At 44.0% G+C, this 8,658-nt stretch overlaps 1 long non-coding RNA gene across 18 annotated transcripts; it reads left to right on the forward strand.

The window, feature by feature from the left end:
* The first annotated feature begins 2,434 nt into the window (after positions 1 to 2,434).
* LOC119337829 lies at positions 2,435 to 7,042 on the forward strand. 18 transcript variants are annotated; one of them, XR_005163628.1, is made up of 11 exons: positions 2,435 to 2,514; positions 2,591 to 2,698; positions 2,817 to 3,081; positions 3,328 to 3,600; positions 3,740 to 3,847; positions 3,935 to 4,070; positions 4,344 to 4,452; positions 5,235 to 5,361; positions 5,450 to 5,728; positions 6,337 to 6,483; positions 6,593 to 7,042. It is a non-coding gene; the product is annotated as an uncharacterized LOC119337829 (long non-coding RNA). The 18 variants fall into 18 exon arrangements; XR_005163625.1 differs by lacking the exon at positions 4,344 to 4,452 and having other exon boundaries at positions 2,795 to 2,913; positions 3,005 to 3,081; positions 6,593 to 7,040; XR_005163629.1 differs by lacking the exon at positions 4,344 to 4,452 and having other exon boundaries at positions 3,328 to 3,391; positions 3,549 to 3,600; positions 6,593 to 7,040.
* Positions 7,043 to 8,658: the final 1,616 nt, after the last annotated feature.

Here is an 8,658-nt window from a genome sequence, read left to right on the forward strand (position 1 = left end):
TGTGGTGTCCTCCTGGTTTAACTAAGACCATGAAAAGGAGATTACAACGCATGAGAAACCACGAGAAGGTAGAACACAAAGAGGAGAGGTAAAGGGACGAATTGTTTAGTTAAATTCGGCCCATGGAACTCACAAAACAAGTGCGGAGGCCTAAACAAAAACAAAACAAATATGCTTCTACATTAGCTACAACAACACCTTCACCACCAAAAGAGGATGATGCGACCCATATTACATCATCCACACTACCTGAAACATCCCCTTCAATTGAGGAATCTTTAAGTCCAATATACACATTGGGAGATTAAGATGAGATGGTGGATTATGAATCTACGCCGGTTCGGGAAGGTATGGATATTAATATGGTATATTACTTACCTGCCGAGTTTCGTGCTATAGGTGAAGAAGGGGAGGTAGCTCAGGTGGATTTTGGTCCTAAGAATGCTATTTTCGAGAAGCCAAGAGAACCGGTGAAACACTTGAAGCTATTGTACCTCAAAGGTCATATTAACGGATCGTCGATTGCTAGGATGCTCATTGATGGTGGTGCTCTGGTAAATCTTATGCCCTACTCGGTCTTCAAAAGGTTGGGGTTAGATGATGATGCATTGATGAGACCAATATGGTACTTAATGGATTCGAGGGTAAAGAAAAGACAGAGGCCAAAGGTGTGATGTGCATGGAACTCACCATGGGAAGCCAAACTTTGGCCACCATATTCTTCATCGCCGAGGTGCAAGGTAACTATAATGTTATGTTAGGTCGCGATTGGATTCATGCTAACCAATGTGTGCCATCTACCATGCATCAATTTTTAATACAATGGATCGATGATGAGGTAGAAATCATTCACGCGGATAATTCGGTTTGTGTTGCTTTGGCCGATGCATCGGTGGATTGGAATCATCCCGATGTTACTTGCTTAACAGGGCGTGACCTCTCAGAGTTTGATTTCCTTAGTGCTACAAGGAACAGGTTCATTCCCATCTCTTTAAAGCCGATTGGTGATAATCGGTTACAAGGTATGATGTGAACAAGAAGTTAAAATCAATGTCCGATATAAAATTATTGCCCTAAGCATAAACATGGCTGATATAGAAATTATCGCCCTAAGCGCATATAAATGGCCGATGGAGTGTTGACATCGTCCTTAGACAAACGTTTTGCAAGTTATTTTTCGGCGCGCTAGCTTTGCCGAAAAACAGGGGGCATGTGTTGACGCTCAAAAAGGGCATGATCGCAAAGAGTGACTTGAGGCTGTAGCAAGATGAGGTAAAATTTATGAGTCCATGTCACCATTTGATGGCTCTATTCAAGATAATCAAAATTGAGAAATAAGGGATTGAGTCACTCCCGGGCGCTCTCAGAGCTCAGGCGATTCTAGCCGTCCGATACGTTTTACTGATGTGAATCTAGCCGTCGATCAAGACTCTGGACGATCTGGGCCACCAGATCAAAAAACGGCGCTGTAGCAATAAATAGTTACCTTTTTTCCCGGCCTCGCTCACTCTGTGGCTTCGACCAGAACTCGCTGACATGTGGGGTCGATCGCGTGTGGGCCCCGTTTGTCAGCGACTATGGCTGTGAGTGTGGCCTGTGCGTTCCGGCGCGCGCACCGGCGGGTAAATATCCAGTGCCACCACGGGTAATACCATGCCTCCGCCGAGGGTAAAACGGTCATTTCGTGTCGAGGCCGTGTGCGTGGTGGACGGTGGTTGGCCCGTACGGCTTGCCCTTTCGCGGACTCGTCCCCTATCGGCGAGACGCCTCGGGTTTCTGTCGCCCCGTCTCACTTCACTCTCTCTCCCTTTCATCTCTCGCACACGAGCAGCCGCCGTTCCTCTCCGCCTCCCTCCTCTACCACACGGACTGCCCTCCCTTGTGCTAGCCTCTCACGGCCATGAAGGGCGGCGAGCTCGCCGTTCCCGTCATCGGGAGAGAGCGACCGATGGACCTAGAGCATCCCCGTCAACGGGAGGAGCGCCGGAACCGACGGCGTCCCTCCGGCGACCGGATCGGCTCGCTCGCCCGCTACTGTGCCGCCTCAACCCCAAGTCCGGCGGCCTCCTCTCCCTCCAGCGCTGCTGCTCCACCCTCTCCGGCGCCCCTCACCTTATATCCCAAGGGAGGGGAGGGGAGGGAAGGGAATGGCCCATATTGAGGATCGAGGGATGAGGTGAGGCAGCGCCTAGATCTACGGCGGCATCGACGCGCCGTCGTCGACCTGAGCCGCCACTGTCCTCGAGGTCAACCATGGAGTGGGGTCTAACCCGTCTACAACCATGGATGGAGACGCCCCAAACCCTAGCATGGGGACCGAGCCGCCATGGATGTTCGAATGAGGCACTGCACCGGATCCCTCTCCTCTTCCTCTTTCTTCCATGGATTTCTCCTCTCTCTTTCTGTCCCTCTCTCACCATGGTCTCATCTATGTAGGCAGGAGGCCAGCGGCCAGGACGACGCCATGGTATGACCCTGCTTTGCTCCTTCCCCACCATGACCACACCATGGAAGGTTCCATCTTTCTCTCTCCCACTCTCATGGAAGGTTTTCGATTTGATCTCAAATTGGGCATTCATATGTGTTACAGCAGCAGCAAGGTTCCTTGGTGGGTACAGCAGCAGCAGAAAGAGGACACCATGGTGGGTACAGCGGCAGCAGCAGCAGCTCGATGGACGCATGGACGCCACCATGGAAGGTCTCCCTTCTCCTCTCGTTTCTTTCTATTTTGATAGCCCCCCTGATGTACACGTGATATGCTTTGTTGCTACTATACTACTTGTGTCTCATTCAGATTCGGTGCTTCTTTTCTTTAGCATGAATGTGCTTATTTCTCCATCCCTTTCCACTGGCATGGGGTGGTAGCATTGTTTACTGGATGATTACCAATGGAGTCATTTGGGCTAAGAAAATGTACTGTCTTTTGATCTCTGATGCGACCATTTCCTGATATTAATTACTTAATTAGTGATCACATGGTTTCCTTGTGTCAAATTTATGGAAGCTGCGGGGATGGAGGCGGCATTCGGGTCTGGAGATGGCATGAGAAGCAGAGCTCCTTCTGCCACTATCTCTACAAAGGTGATGCTTGCTCCCATTCATGGCTTGGTTTGCGAAATTAGTTGGAGTTGTGATTAACTAGCAGTTATTAAATATATGTGCTTTCATTAAGAAGAATAAGCTACCATGCTAGATTAGTTGATCCAGGGCTTAAGTTCCGAGCTCAGAGTTTTTTATTACACCAGTTTAACTTTCATGTAGTTTTGTGTATTACCGTATTATGTAGAAGCAATAATAATAAGATTGATCCCTTCATTTTTTCTGCAGAAAGTGTAGTCTGCAAGCTTATCAAATCTGGGTACTGTTTGTAGAAGTGCAGCACCATGCATCAGTGAGCTCCCTAATTTGGCTAGAACAGAGGGCTATTGTTCTTACTTATTTACTGCCTGCTGATCTCTCTCTCACTCCCATTTTTTTCAATTTAATCCCTGGATCTCATTTTTGTGTGTGCAATTATCTGTACCTACATGGTGCTATGAAAATTCAAGCGGGCTGAAGTAAAGATTACTCTATGTAAAATTCATGCTTCAATGCCTACTCGTAAGACTATGTCATATATTTTTTCTATGCTTTAGCTGCAGTCACTGTTGAATTGTGTGTACATTATATTGCCTCTTAGTTATCTAACATGCATATGCAATATATCTCTCATCAATAAATATCTATGTGTGATTTGCAGGGAAATATATCCGTGCTTGGTAGTTTGAGACTACTGGTGTGAAGATCTTGCTCCAAATTCACATGATCTAATTAGTGTTCTATACAGAGTAACACTTTTGGGCTTTGGGTAATCTCTCAATGTTTTCTAAATGGTAATCTTGCCTGACCATTGGTTTTTTGAGTTCTTTCAAAGAGTATTCTTCTTGGCTTGCAGGTTGCCGCTGGATCCGGACAAGATAAGGCTTGCCTTACCTGGTGACGTACTGGCTAGGAAGAGTGCAAGCTGCCGCCCACACGTACCAGATGGTCCCATCAAGGACGTTGTTGTACCGACTGCCGATGATCTACAGGTAATCAGTTTTTCCTTAGCTTCTGTGATTAGTCTTTTTTTCCTATGAATCGTTCGACTCGTGGTTGCTTCTACAAAATAGCTCATCTTTTAGCTTGAAATGTTACCATGAAACTTATCCCCTTTATTCACTTAAACAATTTATGATGGTGGTTTGGGTACCAAGCTCAGTTGTTTTTTTATAAATTGATTACATGGTCCAATATTTCAGTTATGTTACATATATTCGTTTTTTATGTAATCGATTTTCTGTTCTGCTATTTGATGTATTCAGGTTGCTGGACATGTTCTCTCTGCTTGCTTCCTGTTCATTACATTAAATCCTTGAAGCTTTTCCTAAAAAAATGGATGCACACAAATACTTCTGCTTCAGTTTTCTATGGGTTTGTGTTTTATTTAGCTTTGTAGTCTTTCCTTTCCGTCTAGGATGCCACTTGATAGTTTACTATTAGTGGTTCTTGTTCGCTATTACTACAACACTGCATGCCCATAGATATAGTCATATACATATAATTGTTTTTGGCTCAGTGAAATATATATATATATCAATCTATATTAAGTAAAATTTTCTTTGTGCTTGGGATGCTAAACTTACCTGTCCAGATTAATTTATCTGCTTGACAGGATGAACTTATCTATTTTTTGGGATATTGGACTTAAGATTCTAGCTCTTTGACCCTTTCTGCATGCTCTTACATATATGTGCTTTCATTAAGAAGAAAAATCTACCATGCTAGCTTAGTTGATCCAGGGCTTAAGCTATATACCAAAATAACACTGAGATGAGTTCTGTTAGAAGTACCTTGAGCCTTTTTATTTTTATATTCTGTTTTGCACACTCATTTAGTGCCACTTGGAATCTGAAGTAGAAAATATCATAAAGAGCTTGATGACTTATAACATTACTTTTCACAGTATATTAAAGGGTTTTAGGTGACCAATTAGGAAATAATTAATTGTGAGTGCTTAAATATTGTTACAGTGCGTCATATAAATTACTATTTTTTTTGTAATTGGGATATTAAGGCTTAAATGGACAGGTCCCATAAATAATGAACATACCCCTCATATGCTGGTTGTCGGTAAACCAACCACTAAGATTTTGATTCAGTGTTTTCCTAAAGAAATTACTCCCCCATTTTGATTTCATCAATTTTTTGAACAGCTCAAGCCATTTTTGTCGTTGTATGACAAGGCTGTCGATGTCATCACTGAGCTGCCTTCTTTGCTTCAGAGGCTTATTGTGCTGCTATAGTTCTTTGTCTCTTATCCACTCACCCATTGTAGTGCAGGTTTGTGTTCTTGGGTTTTTATATCTCGCTTCTTCTTTTTAGTGAGCGGGTGAGCTAATCTGGTTATTATCCTATTGGCCTGTTGCAGCAATTGCAAGCTCCACATTCCCATGGCTGCTCATCCTCCGTAACTTTCTCTAGCTGAGCTCACGCCACCACTGCGGCACAACTCTCTTGTAGCTATCGGGTGACCGCGTGTGTCGTTGCCACCACTAGCGAGATCTGGGAGAAAGAGGAGGCAAAGAGGGAGATGGAGCGGCAAGAATAAAGGTAAAGGAAGGAGGAAGAGGAGACACCCTAAGCATGCCGGTGACCTCCAGGCCCGCTACTACGACTTCTCCAAGCAACACCAATCTACAACAGCAAGGTTCACATTTAAGAAATTAATAAAAATAATGTGATTAGGATTTTTTGTGCCATTACATAAATCCCCAAAACCAACTTTTCTTTCTTTATTTTGGGTAAGAAGATACCCTGCTATGTTTGGAAGATGTTTATTGCTTTGTCTTAGCTTTAGCGTTTGGCATGATCGATGTTGATGACGTTTAGTAATAGACTGGTTGAGATTTTGTTATGGTGCTTTGGATGATTCCAGCTACCAGCTAATTAGATAATATTTATTGTTGGTTTCTTATTCTATAAAAGTGCCTTATGCTCTGAAGATAACCACAATCCCATTGTTTGTCATATCATAATACAACAAACTGCCATTTTTTTACCATATTATTATGCTACTCGAAGATCATTGGTATTTTATCGTTCTTATTACTGTCATAGGCTTACATATGTTATTTTCGGTCGTACACCACATCGAACATCCAAGTATTGTGTGGCAGACCCTGTCCTCCTATGCTCAACCTGATATGCTCTTTTATACTGTTGATTGTGTGTGTTAGGAATATGCTCTTTTGTTTTGCAAGAAGAAACTTGATCGAAGCTTTGTGTGATCAAGTTGATGTGCTGCTTGCTATGCAGTGTCTCGAGCAAGATGACCAAGTGTTGGTGGGTGGGCATCAACAAGGTGGGCTGTCAGCACGGTGTTCGAGTTGGTCAGTAGTGGTGCACCTGCGCCATGTATGGATCAATACTCTAGGAGGTTCTGTCGAGGCCCAATCCATCCAGGTAGTTTGTTATACTACTGATGTGAATACACATTATTTATCAAGAATATTTCTATACCATATTATCAAGGAAAATAATCTGTGTATGCACTTCTTATGTTCATGTGCAGTTCAGAGCCATTGTCAAATTGAATAACAACCGCCTTTTGGTCTTGGCCCATAACCAGCCGTGAAAGACGAGATGTTTATGCTGCCCTTCTACCTTCCTCCCTGTCCCTACTTTTCCCCATCGCGTGTTGGGCCCTCTGAAGTAAAATAAACATGAAACTACATGCTAAAAAGTGGGTGATAAATATCTAGTTACTAAATTCACTAAATTTGTGATCCCAAAACTGTGAGCAAAATAGTGAAATGTCAGGGTTTACTCTACTGCAAATTTGCAATTTACTTGAACTTTGTTGTGATGAGCAATTCAGTTTCTTTGGGCAAAACGCCTGGCTAAACAAATAAATGCATGTGCTTTTCATGTTTTGTTCCCAGTAAGAAGCTGATTCTGTATCTTATGTACTTGTTGTGAGCTACTTTTAACTCTGATAAAGAATGTACATTGGATTGTTGCTTGCTGGTGTTCTTACGTCTTTCATCTGATGCTTTGTTACCGGGTTGGGAGTGATCGCACTTCAACTTCTGTACGCTGTATTTTCTGTTGGATGTGTCATGTCATCATTTCTATTGGTCTACGTTATGCCTAAGACTTAAGTTATCTATGTAGAGTTGCAAATTGTCTGTAAGCTACTACGTGTTGTCGTGTTTTCTACGCCTAAGATAGTTGGTGCTAAACCTATCGCAAAACATGCTTTCTATGTTCATGCATTGTTAAGAGGCTTCTTATTGTGTGCATACAAACGTTGGACCGGCACCCTCGCGCCAAGGCGCGATCCTGATCTAGTAAATATAAAGATGGATCAAAACGGAGCTCAAGTGCAAAAGATATGGCAATTTCGGAGATACTCGTGTTGACATCAGATTAGAAAATGTCATGAAACCTAATTTAGATTGCCTCAGATGGAATGGATCAAAACGGAGCTCAAGTGCAAAAGATATGGCAATTTCGGAGATACTCGTGTTGACATCAGATTAGAAAATGTCATGAAACCTAATTTAGATTGCCTCAGATGGAAAAAGTTTCAACATGAGAGCTCTTTGTCTTGTCGAGACGGACGATTTTGATATAAGGATCATCTTAATCCGAGATTGTATGCAAAAGTTACAGTCAAAACTGTGCGCTGCAGCACTGCATGGCCGGATCATCCGGGCTGGGGTCCAGATCAGCCGGCCAAGGGCCGAAAAATTGAACCAAACAACAGAAGCTAAAAGTTGAAGCCGGATGATCTGGGTCAAGTTCCGAATGATCCGGGTAAAGGCCGGACAATTCGGGCAATCGTCCAGACGTCCGGACAAGTTTTTCTGCTGCAGACTTTAGAAAACGGCCCGGAAGACCATCAAGATCGCCTCAGATCAGAAAGTGTTCAACATGAAAGTTGTGTGTCTCGTCGAGACGGTTGATTTTGATAAAAAAGATGTCCAAATTCGAGGTATGTAGATTGTAGAGCCAAAACAGTGAGCTGCTGTCAGAAAACTGGGCTAGGCCGGATCATCCGGGCCTTGAGCCGGACATCCAGGCTGGGGGTCATGAATAGTCCGTGTTTTATTAGGTTTTGATGATTTGGACGGCTAGGCAAGTCATTTTCTTGTACGGGAAGTCCATCCTCCTCTTATATAGACAAGAGGTGACGGCCGATTGAACAACAACACACAATCGCAAAACTTATCTACTTTTTACCCGAGATTTACATCCCTCCCTTGTTCTTTCTCTCTCATTCTTCGTTCGTTCTTCGTGTTGAAGGGCAACGATCCTCGAGGCTCTAGGGGCGGGCGAACCGACCTAGGGCAGCCCATAGCCGCCTCGCGTCCATACGGGGTCCCTCCCAGGCGCGTGGGGTTTCGGGTGCTGAAAAGCACCCGCTGGATTGCTTGCATACCGCGCTTTCGGACGGGTCTCCTTCGGCGTAAGCTGCGGTGCATCACCCTCGGTGTTGGAGGTACACGATGACATGTTCGTGTGCGAACAGTCTCTTAGATGACGACATGCCTATCCTCGACGAGTCCATCCCTCCAATGGAGACGACAATGGCCATGGTGGATGATGATGCACCCCCCACATGGTTCCATCAAG

Source organism: Triticum dicoccoides, chromosome 7B, assembly GCF_002162155.2.
Source record: "Triticum dicoccoides isolate Atlit2015 ecotype Zavitan chromosome 7B, WEW_v2.0, whole genome shotgun sequence".
Classification (NCBI taxonomy): domain Eukaryota; kingdom Viridiplantae; phylum Streptophyta; class Magnoliopsida; order Poales; family Poaceae; genus Triticum; species Triticum dicoccoides.